Source organism: Chiloscyllium plagiosum, unplaced genomic scaffold, assembly GCF_037043375.1.
Source record: "Chiloscyllium plagiosum isolate Xiang-an unplaced genomic scaffold, Cpla_swu_hap1 HiC_scaffold_39, whole genome shotgun sequence".
Classification (NCBI taxonomy): Eukaryota; Metazoa; Chordata; class Chondrichthyes; order Orectolobiformes; family Hemiscylliidae; genus Chiloscyllium; species Chiloscyllium plagiosum.
In genome coordinates this window covers 65,306,348-65,322,597 of record NW_028270177.1, presented here as the reverse complement: position 1 = coordinate 65,322,597, position 16,250 = coordinate 65,306,348, and the positions used below count along the sequence as shown (strand labels likewise).

Here is a 16,250-nt window from a genome sequence, read left to right as displayed (position 1 = left end):
TTGATGCCTTGACTGATCTCGCCCATTAAATTGATTTTTTTTGATGATGCACAATAGCTGATGCTCTGGCTTTGTGATCAAATTGGACTGTCGCAGAAAATGGAATTCAGCAAAATTGAACATCACCTTCCAAGTCATTAGCTGTTACTTCTTTCAGCATTCTGCAATTCAAATAACCATGTGTCGGGACCTAGATCACATTTGGAGCGTTTAGTTTTCCCAAACAAATCAGAGGATTGCTGCAGCATAGGCAGTAGTCAATTGGACTACTGGAACTGCATTGACCATTCAAGGCAGAATCAATGCAAAGCGCTAACACCCTGCTTTCCTCAACACCCTTGCAGTGCATATTCTTCATTACAATACACGTTTTTTCGCAGATAGTTCAAAAATTACTTTCCATCTTTACTCCCTGCTCCTGATTTAGAGACGGATTTTGAATTATTCCTAATGTCTTCGTCAATGAGACATACAATTCGTTTTTCTATATTCAGACTATTGTCTATTTAACGATTGCTAATTTACGGGATCCATTCATTCAGGAATCCTTCAACTCTTTTCATGTTTTTTGCCTAGCCTTATGTAAATTCTTGCTCGCTTCTTTTCGAGGCACTTCTTGTTACTTTACACTATAATTCTGCATTCTCCATTTTTCGAAAAACCATCCATTACTGGATCTTTTTTTTAAAACAAATACCTCCTCCCCATCAACTTCACAGCATTGACAGTTTCATTCACCTTGATACGATTTTTAACTTCCATAAGTATTCACGAATGGTTCACCCTTCCCTTTAAAATCGTCTCTGTGAAAAGTATCTTGTTTGAGAGTCACAAAAATTGTCATTAAAATCGCCATACTGCGTATTCACCCCGTTGGCATCTCACGTATTTTTTTTTGTTTGCAGTCCAAACTAAAAAAATGTGTTTTCACGGGTTTGTTCCTTTTTTTTAATGATGTGAAACAGCCAGGCTCTTTACACTGTCATGTTGTCATCATTCTTTCTTCGCACAGCGGTCGCTGGAATCTCTCCTCTATCAATTGGTCTTCTTAAACATATAATGATGTACATAGGCAGTCACCCCCTCTCCCCTTTTGCAAAGATATTCAGGGGAAAAATGCATCGATATCGGCTGTCTGATCAGAGAGACAAAAGTAACACAGCAAAAGTCCTCGACATAACCTTGATTCAAAGGTGACTGAAAATCAGACAACGGGAGTGTGGATTGCACAGCAACTGATGCAGCATGGATTCCTGATGGTGTACATACTCACTCTCAATGTTTAACACATTCAATAATTGGAGTAAATGGATATTTTTTGGTTTGTGGGCGTGTATTTGTCTGCTTGTTTGGGTTTGTTGCTGAGAAATCGGCAGACTGTGTTCATTGGGTACACATTCTTTTTAAATACACGGTGCAGGTGATGTTTCTCTGGTCTGCGAAGTTCCACTGTGCTGCAGTGTGTGTTGGCTCCTTGAATTAATGTTCTGAGGCAGTTTCGTTTGTGGGTGTTGGGATGATTGCTTCTGTAGTTCAAGATTTGGTCTATATGTGTTGCTTTCGTGTAGACGCTGGTTTGAAATTCGCCATTGGATGTTCGTTCTCCTGTGACATCTAGGAATGGCAGTCAGTTGTTGATTTCCTCATCTTTGTGAATTTTATGCAGGAAGGGTATATTGATGGTCTGAAAGGTTGCCTCTAATTTGTTTCGTTTAGTGATGGCAAAGATGTCATCCACGTAGGGGACACAAAGTTTGGGTTGGATGATTGGCAGAACTGTTTGTTGAAGTCTCTGCATTACTGCCTCTGCTAAGAGCTCTACTATCGGAGATCCCATGGGTGTTCTGTTGGTTTGTCTGTAGGTTTTGTTGTTGAAGGTGAAGTGTGTGGCAAGGCATAGGTCCACTAGCTTGATGATACTGTCCTTGTTGCTGACGTTAGTGGTGTTTGATGTATGTGTCTTTGAGTCTACTAATAATGTAGGCAGTGTTTCCTTGGTCAGATTAATGTTAATTGCTGTAAACAGGGCTGTTACATCAAATGAAAACATTACGTCGTCCTCTTCTATCTTATTGTCTTTGATGGTCTTCAGGAAGTCTTGGGTGGAGTGGATGGAGTGGCGCGAGTCTCCTACTAAGTATTTTAATCTTTGGTGTAACTCCTTGGCCAGTCTGTAAGTTGGTTTCCCAGGTAGTGAGACTATGAGTCTGAGGGGGTGCTCCTGGTTTGTGAATTTTGTGTAATACGTAGACGTGTGGTGTGTTGGATCCGTCTGGTTTCATTGTTGGGAAATTGGTCATATTTATTTCTCCAGACTTCTGACGTTTTTGGAGTAGGTCTGTAATTCGGTTGTGTAATTGTGGCGTCGCGTCTATCGCCACCTGTTGGGAAGTGTTGGTATCTGTAAGTAGTGTGTTCGGTTTTACAATGTCGTCTCTTCAATTGAGAATTACTGTCAAGCGTCCTTTGTCTGCAGGGAGGGTAACAATGTTTTTTCTCTTGCTTTTAGTCTTTCTAGTGCCTTCCTTTCTTGTGTACTGAGTGTGTTTCCTTCCTTTGTCTGCTTAATGTTGGGGCGACTACCTGTCTGATGGCTTGCTTCGTTTCTTCTGTGAGTTGGTTGTCTTTTAGTGTTGTTTCTAATGCTGCTAAGAAATCTTTCTTATCGCATCCTGGCAGTTGTAATTTAATCCCCTTACAGAACGGCTTTTTCAGTGTCTGTTAAGGGTCGGTCAGATAAGTTTTGTTTTGTCCATGCTTCTGCGTTGTCAGTGTTGTTACTTTGTGTAAGTTTGTCGAGTTGTGTTCTTTCTGCAGATCTAGATCTTTGCTTTTCTGTCGCTGGCTAATATCTATAGCTTGGTATACTGAGTCTATCCATTCTTGGTCTGTAGCATGACTGAGTAAGGGTTTTTGATGCAAAATGTCCCCGCTCTATTTACGGAGAGTCTGTTGTGGGCATCATTAATCTTTTGTTAAAGCATTCTGCGGCCGTTTTGCTCTGCTATTCTTATGGCCAGTGCTGTTTTAAGGAGTGGGTTGTATTGAAGACATTTAGGTACTACCTGTTTCCTTAGGCATTCGTGCAGGAAGTACAGGTGGGGGGCACACTGACGGATGGCATTCGTTTCCCATTTTCGGGCTATTTGAGGGTATTGCACCCATTGGTCTTAGCGATTTTTGAGAACATTTGTAGCTCAGGTTGAGAATTTTGATGTAGGTTTGCTCGCCGAGCAGCAAGGTTATTTTCCAGACGTTTCGTTACTCTATTGGTAACATGTTCAGTGGGCCGCAGCCGAAGCAATGCTGAAAATTCCTGCTTTCTATTTATATGTTTGGTTTTCTTTGTGTTGGTGATGTCATCCCTGTGGTGAAGTCACTTCCTCTTCCTTTTTCTCTGGGGGTGGTAGATGGGGTCTAACTCGAAGTGTTTGTTCATAGAGTTTCAGTTGTAATGCCATGCTTCTCGGAAATTCTTATGCGTGCTTTTGTTTGGCTTGTCCTCAAAATGGATGTGTTGTCCTAGTCGAAGTGATGTTCTTCCTCATCCGTATATGAGGATACAAGTGAGAGACGGGCATGTCTTTCATTGCTTATTTGGTTCTCATATATCCTGGTGGCTAATTTGATGTCTGTTTGTCCAATGTAGTTTTTGGTACAGTCCTTGCACGGAATTTTGTAAATGACATTAGTTTTGCTAGTTTTAGCTACCATGATGCTAAGGGGTCTGGGTAGCCTTCAAACACCCCCACCACACTAACACTTCAGCTAATGAACTTGAAATACCCGACACAACCAAGGAACTGTTAATACTGGCGATATTAACAGGGGGATTAACCTCCATTCAGCAGTTGAAAGAAATCACAAGGCGTAAAATGTTGACCTCAAAATATATTTAGGGGATGCTCCAAATTGCAAGGCAATATCCTGGAGTGGATTGGACATGCCAAAAGTTGACATCAAACCGCGAAGGAACTTCGTTTTAAACAGTAAATCTATGGGAGCAATCCCAAATTACATTCCATGTTTTATGATCCATAACGTTTCATAGTAACCTCCCAGGTGCACAAATCGAGCCCACACTGCTGGATTTGCTGTTTATTCCAAACCAGCTCTCAAGAAAGCTGAGTTAAACTGAGTTAGAGAAGCCAGAGGATTTAGTTCTTTTTTTTTTTGCTGCTCACTACAGTGACCCACATACAATCAGAAAGGCATCTTGCAAGGGCTGAAGTGTCCGAGAATGTTTAGCAAAATCTACACTTTGGCATCCAGGGTATAACACACTAATTATGTGTTCAATGTAATAGACAAGGTTAGAAAGAAACGCAAAACTCAAATAAAGTTATAGAAGCTGGCGAGGTTGTGATTCTCCATCATAGTCGTCAAACTTTTTGAGTCCTTTCCTCCATCATAAGTGGGATTGATTGAACATTTCCACAAGTGTGTAGTGAGCAGAGGTGAAGACACACCTTATACCTTACAAACTTACTACATGAAAACTATTTGTGATAATACATGGCAGATAATGGGCAGGGTTATTTTTCATAAAGTAATACCGATGGAAATAATTTTATTCAATGGACAAAAGCATAAATTCAGCTCTCGGATATTGTACACACCAGAATTCTTAAGTGAATGGAGGAAAGCGTCAGGGAAAGCGAGAGCTGGGAAAAGCAAGGCTTCAATTCTTAGAATCCCTACGGTGTAGAAACAGGCCTTACAACCCACACCAACCATCTAATGCCTAACCCATACAGACCAAAACCCCTACCCTGTTTCTCCACATTTACAACTGACTAATGCACTTAAGCTTCACATCCCTGAACACGGTTGGCAATTTCGCATGGCCAATTTACCTAACCGGCACATCTGTGGATTGTGGAATGAACCCCACGCAGACACAGGGAGAATGTGCAACATTCACACAGACCATTGCCCAGGGATGTAAGCGAATCCAGTTTTCTCGTGTTATGAGATGATTGTGTTAGCCACAGTGACACGCCAATGACATATCAAAGAAAAGTAGAGGTATTGGAATGCGGGGTTTGCAAGAAACCCAAGAGAATTTTGCACTAAAAAAGGGGGTTATACATGTGCACATACTTTACAAATGAATTTGTGTGGCTTGAGAGGATACATAGTTAAAACGATAAGACACGACACAGAATTCACACACAAACTGACTTTAACACAGTAATAATGATAGTAGTGATGTGGAAAAAACAAAGATGGTACTGGCTTTGCAGAACTGTCTGACCCTTGACTATTTGCTCGAAGCGCAGGGCAGCGCCTATGTTGTTATTAGCTCTGAATGTCTCAGAAACAGCCCGGACACCTCAGACAAGTTGTGGGGTGGAGCAAGTTTGAGATCGAGGACAACCGTTTCATTAAGAAAACAAAAGGACTCCAGGTATCAACCAGTGTCCGGGTCAGCTTGTTATTTGTGAGCAGTGGTGACTTCCGATCACTGCTCGTGCAGAAATCGCCTCTATAATACGGCTTCCTGATTAAAATTTCTATTGGATCATTTATTTCATTATTATCTGATAACAATATTATTTTTCTCGAATCGAATGTAGTTGATGCAAACATTAAAGAGCCTGTTTGATATCATTTGTTTAGTGACTGAATCTAATGTTCTTGATGTTTTAAGCTGTTTGAGTCCATGGAGATTTGAAACGTGGACAAAACAATTATTTTCAAATGCCTCGGCTGTGTACCAGTCGTAGTCTTTCAGCCACTGCACAACTCATCCACATGAAAGTGAAAATGGGATAAATCGACTATTTTGCAGGTGAAAGAGATTCAATGTCCAATAATTGAAGCTGTTACTTTTTGTCGGTTAATTTATGCCCCATTTCAAATTTGGAAGTCAATCAGAAGTCATTTATTACAGACAAAGGCCTTGACAAATAAATCTACTTTCTTGAAGATTACAGGCAACTAGCAAAGATTTATGCAGGACCACAAGATAATTACATGACACAGCCTACGGGACATAGAGCTCTGAAGCTTTTGCGGTTTGTCTAAAAAGCTGACTGCTGATGTCATGGCTGTCTGAGCTCTGCTGCATAATCAGAGACCATGACACAGAGCTTCTCCTGCATATCTGCTTGCAGAAAATCTAGCAGGACATCATGTTATAGTGTGGAAAACAAGGCTCAGTACAGATTTGACTTGAAACCTTCATTTTTCGTTTTAAATTATCATCTTATTGTCCGAGGCATGTGTGAGCATGGCGCTGGACCACTGACAACCCAATATCGTGCGTTTGTATGCCCACTATCAAGCGGAGTTACACCCAGCATAATCCTCGCAGACATTTGCAACTTGAATTGAGCAGGGCTATAACTAAGCCACAGGAAATGACAAAGGCAATGAGAAAAATCAATACATATGGAATGTAAGGGCCGCAAGAGCCGTTAAGAAGCCATCCAATGTAGCAATTTGGGTTATAGTTATGGAATTGCTTCTACTCCTCATTAATTTTGTGTACTTCTCGTCATTTGTGGTCTGCAAATTTAAACATATTGTCTGGGGTGTCCGGGCTATTAGTGAAACATTCAGAGCTAATAACAACATGGGTGCTGCCCTGTGCTTCGTGGAAGTAGTCAAAGGTCAGACAGTTCTGCAAAGCCAGTATCATTTTTGTTTTCTCCACATCACCACTCTCACGATTACTGTATGTGCACATGTCTAATGCTAGTTCGTCAGTGTAAAATTCTCTTGTTCTCAGCATTCTGTCATGGACTTTACTTCTGAGGTAATAATCACTTTTGCACACTTACATGGGTATGCAAATATTGTCTCGCATTTTTGAGTTCCATATGATCTTAGCAAAAGACCTATGCGGTTTTACTTGTCTCCCCATGTAAAGGCCCAATGCCTCGGCTAGTGGCTTGATCACCACGTTCTTCAAAGAAAGACAAGACACAATCATCACCAAAAGAATTCTGTCAGTTTCGTACTTTAACCTGACCTGCCTTTTCACTGAAATGCACGATAATTTCCAGTGCCATTTCATTCCATTCCGAGATATTGCTTGTTCTGTCTCTTAATCCCCTTTCACATTTTGACTCTCAAAATGGATAACTTCGCATTTCTCTGAATTAAACATCTTCCACCTTGCATTCAGCCATGCACTCCGAACAATTGCACATCACACTCTCCACAGTTTATGCTTCCATAGGCAGTAATCTGTCATAGTTGGAGATTTATGTATCTCTCAGTTTAACAACATTGAGTTTGGAGTTTGCTGAGCTGCTACCGTAATCAGGGATTCATTGGGATGGTTTGGGGAAGTTACGACTTTGTCCTGCAGCTGTCTCAAAGTTAAAGTGATAGTGGACTTGTGAGAGGAAGACTGTGACTATATACCATGAGGCAGGCACAGTAGTGTCATTTAAGTTGCACCTCGACTGTTACAGGAATGGGCAGGGAGCAGAGGGTTACAGACTCTGAGAATGTAGGCGGCGGGTTCTTATGGAGGATCTGGATCAGCGGAGACATGGAGGGCCAAAGGGACTGATCCTCTACTGTAATTTTCTTTGTTCTTTGTTCTTTGTCTCCCTCCGCCTTTGTCTCTCTGCCCTTCCACCTCTCACTCGATACCACTCTTTCTTGGTTTCCTTGCGTCTCTCTTTCTGTCTCTTTCTGCCTCTTTCTTTCTCTCAGTATTACTCTCTCCATCTTTGTCTCCTCACTTCTTGTTTCTAACTCTCTCTGTGTCCCTGTCTGCGTCTTCCCTTTTCTCTTCTTTGCGTCTCTTTCTTTCTGTCTCTCTACTTGCCTCTGTATCTGCCGGATTCCCTCTCTACCTATCTTTCTTTGTCACTCTACCTGTCTCGCGTGGTATTGTTGTATCGTTGCGTCTCTCTCTTTGTCTCTCTTTTTGCCTCTGTTGGCGTTTCTCTATCTCATTGTCTCCTCTCTCCCAACATGTCTCCCTCACAAATACTTTGTCTCCACTTTTTTGGCTCGTTCTGGTGCGCTCTTTCTCTTTCTTCTTTTCTCTCTCCATTTTGCATGCAACTCTTTCCTTTACTCTCTCTCGCATGAAAAGCAGTTGTTTCATCCTCTCCCATTGTCTGCTTGTCTCTCTCTCTCTTGTTATTTTCCTCACACACTGTGGGGAGAAAGTGAGGTCTGCAGATGCTGGAGATCAAAGTTGAAACTTTATTGCTGGAACAGCACAGCAGGTCAGGGAGCATCCAGGGAACAGGAGATTCGACGTTTCGGGCACAGGCCTGAAGAAGGGCCTGTGCCCGAAACGTCGAATCTCCTGTTCCCTGGATGCTGCCTGACCTGCTGTGCTGTTCCAGCAATAAAGTTTCAACTCCTCACACACTGTGTTTATCTTTCTCACTGTATTTCTTTCACCCTTTGTCCCTCTCTGTCTCTGCCCTTTCCTTTCACTCTTTCTGTCTTTGTGCCGTGCATTACCTCTTCATTTCCTCTCTCACTCTCTCGCAGCCTTTGCGTCTTTCTCTCTCCTCATTTTTTGCTCCCTCATTAATATCTCTTGTCACTTCTCACTCTCTCTATCTCTGTTTGCCTCTCTCTGGCTCTTCCAATGTCTCTGCCTCTCTCGCTATCTCTTTCTTTGTCTCTCTCTCTTTCCCCTCCGTTGCATTTGACTGTCTGACATTCCCTAACTATATTTGCCCCTCTCTCGTTCAGGCTCTCGCAGTTTATCTGTTCCTCTTTCACTTTCTCTCTCTTTCTTTCTCTCTCTTTCATTTGCTCTCTCCCTTGTACTTCTCAATCTCTCTATTTATCACTATTTCATTCTTTGTCTTTCTCTTGTCTGTCCCTCACTATTCTTTCTGTCATTCTTTGTTTTTCTTTGTTTTGCTCTCTCTCACCATTTAAATCAATCTCGCTCTCTCTTTCTGTCTCTCTCTGTCCATTTCTCTCTCTCTCTCTCTCTCTCTCTCTCTCTCTGTCACTCAGTCTTTACGTCTCTCGGCTGATATGTCCACTGTATTCTTGAGTGACTGAAGATTTTGTATCCCATGGACAGGGAACCTTCCAGAATTAGGAGGAGAAGGGAAATCAACCAGCTTTTGTCGGGATGGAAATGCTCAATATTAATTGAGGTAGGGGATTGTCGGCACCTGCAATTTACCAATGACAGAATTTGACCGATCTGGCTTAATTTAATGCGATCTTTTTCTTAAAAGAAACCGACACTTTGGCAGTATTTTAAACCCTCTAGGGTTTGTGCTCAATCCAAGAATTCTCTGACATTCTCTGCGAGGGTTTGCCAGAGGAGAGAAAGAAACAGAGAAAAGCGCACATGTCGAGAGAAAAAGAGTGAGAACAGAAACCACAAATACCGCGAGCTGGCAGTGTGGAAAACAAGAGAGAGAAATACAAGTCCACTCTGGCAAGATGTGATCCTCAGCGCATGCTGCATCTCCTGAATCACACATGCAGGGATAAGGAATCCATGGGGAAAAGATGCCATACACTGGGCTATTCAGAATATGAAATCAACGTGTGTTGCTTGTGAGTTAACATCGTAGCTGATTGCATTTCATTGGGTATATGGGAGTCTAAGGGAAATCGAGGATGTTCAAAATCTTCCTCAATCGCTTGAAAAGTAAACAGTTTGATTGATTGTGATACGTTTATGTAGCAAATTTATAAACGAATGGCTGAATCTTTGGAGAGGAGCATTTGAGATTTATATTGAAAGTGCAATGGCATATATATCTTAAGTTCAGAATGCAATTAATTCATGTCGGTTCCAATCCGTTCATTTTCTGATCTATTCGTATTCATTGCAAAAACTGCAATCATGTCGTGCTCCATTTTATGCAAACATTGCACCAAGCTAATAACGCATACTTCATATCACGCACAGAATGTACCAATGATCCCCACACTATCTCAGGCAGACCCTGTCCCCCAAATGAACGATCCTCACTCTTGTTCACATCGAACGTGACCTCAACAAAATTATCTACACTCCATTGCACTTCCATACTCCTGTCCCAATACGCTAATCCAGTGCCATCTCGCACTCACCCAGTCGCGAATACAGTAAATTAAATACTCCATCTAACACACAAATCGTATCCAATATACAAACCAAAACCCCATCTAACGCTCACCCTGTTCCTAATACAATAACTTGCATCTCATCTCACACACATGCTATCCAAGAAAGGATGATGCACCCCTCATCCGAAATGCAGGTTATCCCCAACTTAATAATGCACAAACCATTTCACCAAACACGATGCCTCAAACACTGAAACTCCATCGAGGCATATCATGTCTGCATCAGAACAGACAGCACTCCATCTCGGACACAATCTGTCCTTAACACACAAGGCAAAACCCTATCTCATACATAGCTTGGCACCTATACAGAAACTGCACCCCATCTCGCATGCATCCTATCACCATACAGTAACCTCCACCATCAGGCGCAATCCCTGTCCGATACAAAGGAACGTACAGCACAACTCATGCACACGCTTTTCCTCCACAGGAACCTGCACTCCATCTCACAACTACCCTGTCCACAATTCAATAACCCACACCCGATCTTACATACACCGTCTTCTGTATGAAACAACCCCCGTATTATAACATGCATTCTGTCAAGAATGAAATGACCCACACATCGGCTCACAGGAACACCATCTCCAGTACAAAATTCCGCAACACTTCACAAGCTGAACTTTCCCCACTACAATAAAACATTACACAACTCACATGTATCTTGTTCAAACACAATAATTGACACGCCAATTTTTTGCCAACAATTCCATTCTGGATATTGCCCTTTAGCTTCCAGTTTCGGTCTGTCATCTGTAATAATTGTCCTCCATTCATGAAGTAATGCTGTCCGTGGGTTTTCTGGGAGGTAGCTAAAGTGTAGATTCTGACAAACATGGCTTGGATTCGTTTTAGGTTCAATTTGATTATAGCTAAGAGTTACTGACTTAGACAAATGGCTTTCAAGCTAAAAAAACATTTTTGCAATGATAGGGATGTGGCCATTTCTCTGAGTGAAGTGCTCCTCTGGTTAGATTTGGTTTTGGCTGTCTGTTAGTTCACTGAGTGTAGTCAGTTTCTCTCAGGCTGCTGGATCAAGAAACAGCTGCATGGAAGATGGTGTTCCATGTTGCGAGCTCCATCAGTCACGTTTGCGACCCTGTGATCTGTTTTTGCTTTTTTCTTTTGTGCCAAATGATAAATGCGGGGATTGATGCAAGTTTTTAGAACAGCATGATTATATTGGGATGATCTGGTTGCGTTTATGGATCGGTTACGTTATTTGGTATTCTGTTATCTTTTGATCGCGGTTCAGTCCGTAATCTTGAGAATAAATCCTGCTTTTCTTAAACTGAGTGGTTTCACCAGTTGCATCCCCACTTGGAATATCCGCATTTCATCTGCTTAAAGAAACTAGCAAAATTAATGTTTGGGTAAATTTCTAGAAAAGTTTGGAGTGGTTCTGGTCTGGTCCATAACGAGTGTATTATTCAAAGCTTTCACTTTTATGATATCTACGTGACCATCTCCGCCTGACTCTCAGCTAGATCTCCCCGTGGGCCAAACACAGCTGTTCCCTGAAAGATTCCTGCTCGGTTCAGTAATTTTTACTGAAGCATTCAGCGCTCTCCGCTCCTCTGTCTCCTCTGGAATTGCACCCTGTTTCTTTTTTCTTTCCAAGACTATTATTCTGAGTTACGTTTCTCAGCACAGGTATCAATTCATACATTTCTGATTGTCATTTCATTGGCCCTCGTCTGTTCATTCCACCAATTTCTTCGTGCCCCTTTGCCATTTGACTCTGCTTCACTCACAATTCACAATAAATCCTATTTTGTAATCGCCTGCCGAATTCCTTTCACTGACTAAGGTTAAATTCCGCTCAATGACTTTGGTTCAATCCCTGTCACTGACTGAGATACAATTCCTGTCACTGTCTGAGACTCATAACCTGGCACTGACTGAGAATCAACCCTGCACATCAAAGACGGTAATAATCATATGCTTTCGAGAAAACCTGTATTCTTATCATTAAATATTGGGAAAATAACTAAAACATTGCTCTGTTCTGAAAATAATATTTAACGATTTTTCAATACGTGTCATTGGGGCGAATGTCTATCCGCGTTGCTGTTGTGCACGTCATTACATTGGGTCCATTCTTCAAGACAAGTCTGACGATCCTGATCTGAATTCGGTTTTCACCACTTCAACATTATTACACCGAAAATCTAAAAACAAAAATTCCAAGACAGAAAATCTTTGGAAAGTTACTGAGAAGTAACATACGATAATTGATATTTTCCCATCTTCCTTCAATCACAGACATTTTATCAATTTCACTTCCAAAAGCCTCTACACCACTGAGGTTGAAACAAACGACCTGTGTTTTTGCAAACAAATTTGTGTCCTTCTTTTTGAACAGTCATATAGTTTTCAATTCTCCCATCCTCTGATGGAAGTCGAGAGTGTGCTGCTTGAAAAGAATTGTAGATCAGACAGCATTAGAGGAACAGGAGAATCGACATTTCGCGAATAAGCCTTTCATCAGGAATGTGGTGTGTGAGCCAGGGCTGAGAGATAAATGGAAGGGAGGTGGGGTTTGTGGGGGAAGGTAGCTGAGAAAGCAACAGGTGAATACAGGTGAAGTAGGTGATCACTATGAGGGTGGAGTGATGGACAGGTGCTGATACCCGTGCCGACTTGTGGGGGAAGGGGAAACGAGGAAGCTGTTGAAACCCGCATTTATCCGTGTGGTTGCAGGGCCCCAAGAGGGACTATGAGGCATTCTTCCTCCAGTCGTCGGGTGGTAACGGTTTGGCAATGGAGGAGGCCCAGGACCTGCATGTACTTGACGGAGTGGGAGGGAGAATTGAAGTTTTCAGCCACGAGGCGGTGGAGTTGGTAGATGCGGCTGTCCCAGAAATGTTCTCACAAACGATATGCAGAATGAATCCTGTAAAAGTGACGGAGAGGTGCCAACACCGAGTGCAACGGACGCAGTTGATGACATTGATTGAGGTACGGTAAATTTCTGATGGATGTAGCAAAATCCCTTGGGGCTTGGACGGCGGTGTGGGGAGTACTGTGGACACATGTTTTGCATTTCCTGCAGTGGAAGGTAATGGTTCCAGGAGTGGGGTGTGGACCTGACAAGGGAGTTGCGGGAGGAATTGTTTTTCCGGGACACTGATACGAATGGTAATGGAAATATATCTTTGGTGGTGGGGCCCGTTTGGAATTGGCAGAAGTGACGGAGGATGATGAGATATGTATAGAGGTTGGTGGTGTGGAAGATGAGGAACAGGGGGTTCTGTCCTTTTTGTGTTGCAAGTGGTGGGTGTCAAGGGCAGTGCAGTGGCAAGTGGACGAGGCGTGCTGGAGGGCATCGTCAGCCATATGGAAAGGGATGTTGCAATCATGGAAGAAGGAGGTTCTCTGGGATTTTCTCACTTATTCCAGTCCCAAGCCTCCAACTGGGCACCACCTCTGGGCCGGTCCATCACTTCTCACTTTGACCTATCACCTTCCTCACCATCATCCATCTATCCCTTTCTCAGCTCCCTCCCCCCTCAAACCCTCTTCCCTCCCATGCATTTCTCAAGGGTGGCCCACAAGCCTAATTCCTGATGAATTGCTTTTGCCCTAAACACAGATTCTTCTGCTCCTCAGATGTCGCCTGAGCTGCTGTGTTTTTCCAGCAATACACGCTCGACTCCGATCTTCATCATCTGCAGTCCTCACTTTCTCCTTCTCCATCTTCTCATGTGACCCTTATGTCTAAAGATTAAGTCGCAAAGTAAGGAAAAGTCTTTTCATTCTTTGGCAGTCTCTTGCCTTTTCTCATCAATCGTATCTCATTGGGTCACCTTTTTTTTTTAAATTGACAGCATGCACAATGTCAACAAATTATTGCGTTTCAATGAACAACCATTCAATGCCACTCGGATTTCATGGCCGACCAAGGCAGACACAATTGATCACTAATTTTGCAAATTTCTAATGATTGAAACATAATATGTCGAAGAGCATAGAAAAGTACAGAACACTACAGGACCTTCGCCCTTAGACATTGTGCATACCTTTTATTCTACCCAAAGCTCAAACTAAACTCCAAATCTTTCATTTTACTGTTATCCGTTGTGCATATCCGATAAATACCAAATGTCACTGATGCATTTTACTCTCATACCCCTTCTCGCACTGCATTCTACACACCAACCACTCTCTGTGCAAATACATTTACTCTGACATCTCCCCTAATCCTTCCTTCTTTCTTTATAAAATTATGCCCCCTCACGATTAACATTTTCACCCTCAGAAAACGTGTCTGGCTATCCACTCTATTCATGCTTCTCATCACCTTTTACAAAACTATCAAGAAATCTCACATCTGTCTTCGTGCACTTTCTTCATAAATGTTCCCCTTCAGTCCAGGCATAATCCTGTGAAAGCATCCTCTGCACCCTCTCTATAATTTCAAATTCGTTCCTATAATGAGGTCATCAGAACTGAACCCAATATGTCAACTGCTCTCTAACCACAGCTCAATGAACTGCAGCATAACCTTGCAGCTCTTCAACTGAATCCCACTGCTAATGAAAGCCAACATATGATATGCCATCTTCACAATCCTACCAACTTGGGTCCGAACTTTGAAGGAAGGTTCGATAGAACCTGATCAAACGTCTTTTGTTAGTGACAGCTCCTATCAGTAAATGGTCCTCAAAGGGGTAGGGATTGTTGGAAGTTGGTCAATATGGACTTATACAGTAAGGTGGGAAAAATTCTGTCACACTCCTGATTCGTGTTATGTCGATGCTTCACAGAATTGGGAGAGACATGGTTTCCAACAGTGATAGCATTTAGTGCTTCTTGAGGCCACCATATTGCATTTCTAGGCCAGTTCAGTTTTACATTAATGTAAATACAAAAGATATTGACAGTGAAGGAATAGTTGCAGAAACTGCTATTGAACGTCAGTTAGTGATGAATGGATTCTCTCTTCTTGCAAATAGTTATTTCCTGATACATCTGTGCGTTATTGTTACTTGCAGCTTTGAACGTCTTTCCAGTTATAATAATCAAAGACTTTCAATTTTCGTTCATTTTGAATTGGTGCATCTGATGTGGATGCTGAGGTGACTCATTATCTCAGAGCTTTGTTTCTTATGATGCTATGATATATGCTTTCCTTTATTTTTTTCCTGGCAGAATCCACAATTACATATTTGGTCACTTGAAAAGCAATTCGATGCATTTTACATGCTCACGTAATCCGTCTATGTTTTATACAATACCCTTGTATCATCCTCGTTGATTAGATTTCTGTACTTTGACTGAGACTTCCTTCATGACCCCTGTTTAGTTCGGACAGAATTTGAATGAAGGAGCGTTTCTTTAAGCAATATGTGCAAATTTCAAGTCGGAGAGGGGCGTTATTAGTCTTTGTAATTGGGCAACGAGACTCAAGAAGTATTTGAAATTTCAGTTGGGCAGGATCTGGCGAACAGTGATCATCGTTCTGTAAAATTTGCGGTATTTATATATCAGGATAAACGGGTGGACAGTTGATCGCAGAAATTGTGGGAAGGTCATAAAAAAGGAGCAGGCAGATAGTGGACAAATTAGAATGGAGCGGTTGTTTGAAAGTAAATCCAGTATCCACATCTGACAGATGCAAGAATTTTAAAGCCAGTTCATCAGAGAATATGTCAAAGCACATTCCTGCCAGGATGAAAGATAAGGATTTCAGGATTTGGGAATGTTGGAGGACACGCGATATTGAAACAGCAGTAAACAAGAAAAGGGAAAGCATGTAAGCGTTAGTCTAGACCCTTGCTTAATGTAAAGATAGCAAGGAAAATAAACTTAAAGGAGAAATTAGGAGGGGGTAAAGGGGCGATAAAACGCCCTTGGCAATTTGGGTAACGAGAATCACAATACGTTTTTGTATGCATATTAGGACGACATGGTAGGTAGGGAAAGAGGACGCCCTCTCAAGGTGCAATAAATAATTTTAGGTTTCGAGCTTGATAAAGCGGATGAGTCATTTAATGCGTATTTGCGTCTGCATGCTATAACGATAAGAAATTAGACGCTGGAAAGATTTGGGAGGTGCGTGCAGATTTTTTTGGCATTTCGATATTAATGAGGAGCCATTTGCTACCTTGAGAAAAAAAAAAGAAAGTAGATCAATCTCCCCGTCTTGATGAGATCTATTCCATGGATATAAGGGA

At 42.0% G+C, this 16,250-nt stretch overlaps 1 pseudogene; it reads right to left on the bottom strand.

Annotated features, from left to right (window-relative positions):
- Nucleotides 1-1,403: 1,403 nt before the first annotated feature.
- Nucleotides 1,404-2,050, bottom strand: LOC148138745 (uncharacterized; annotated as a pseudogene).
- Nucleotides 2,051-16,250: the final 14,200 nt, after the last annotated feature.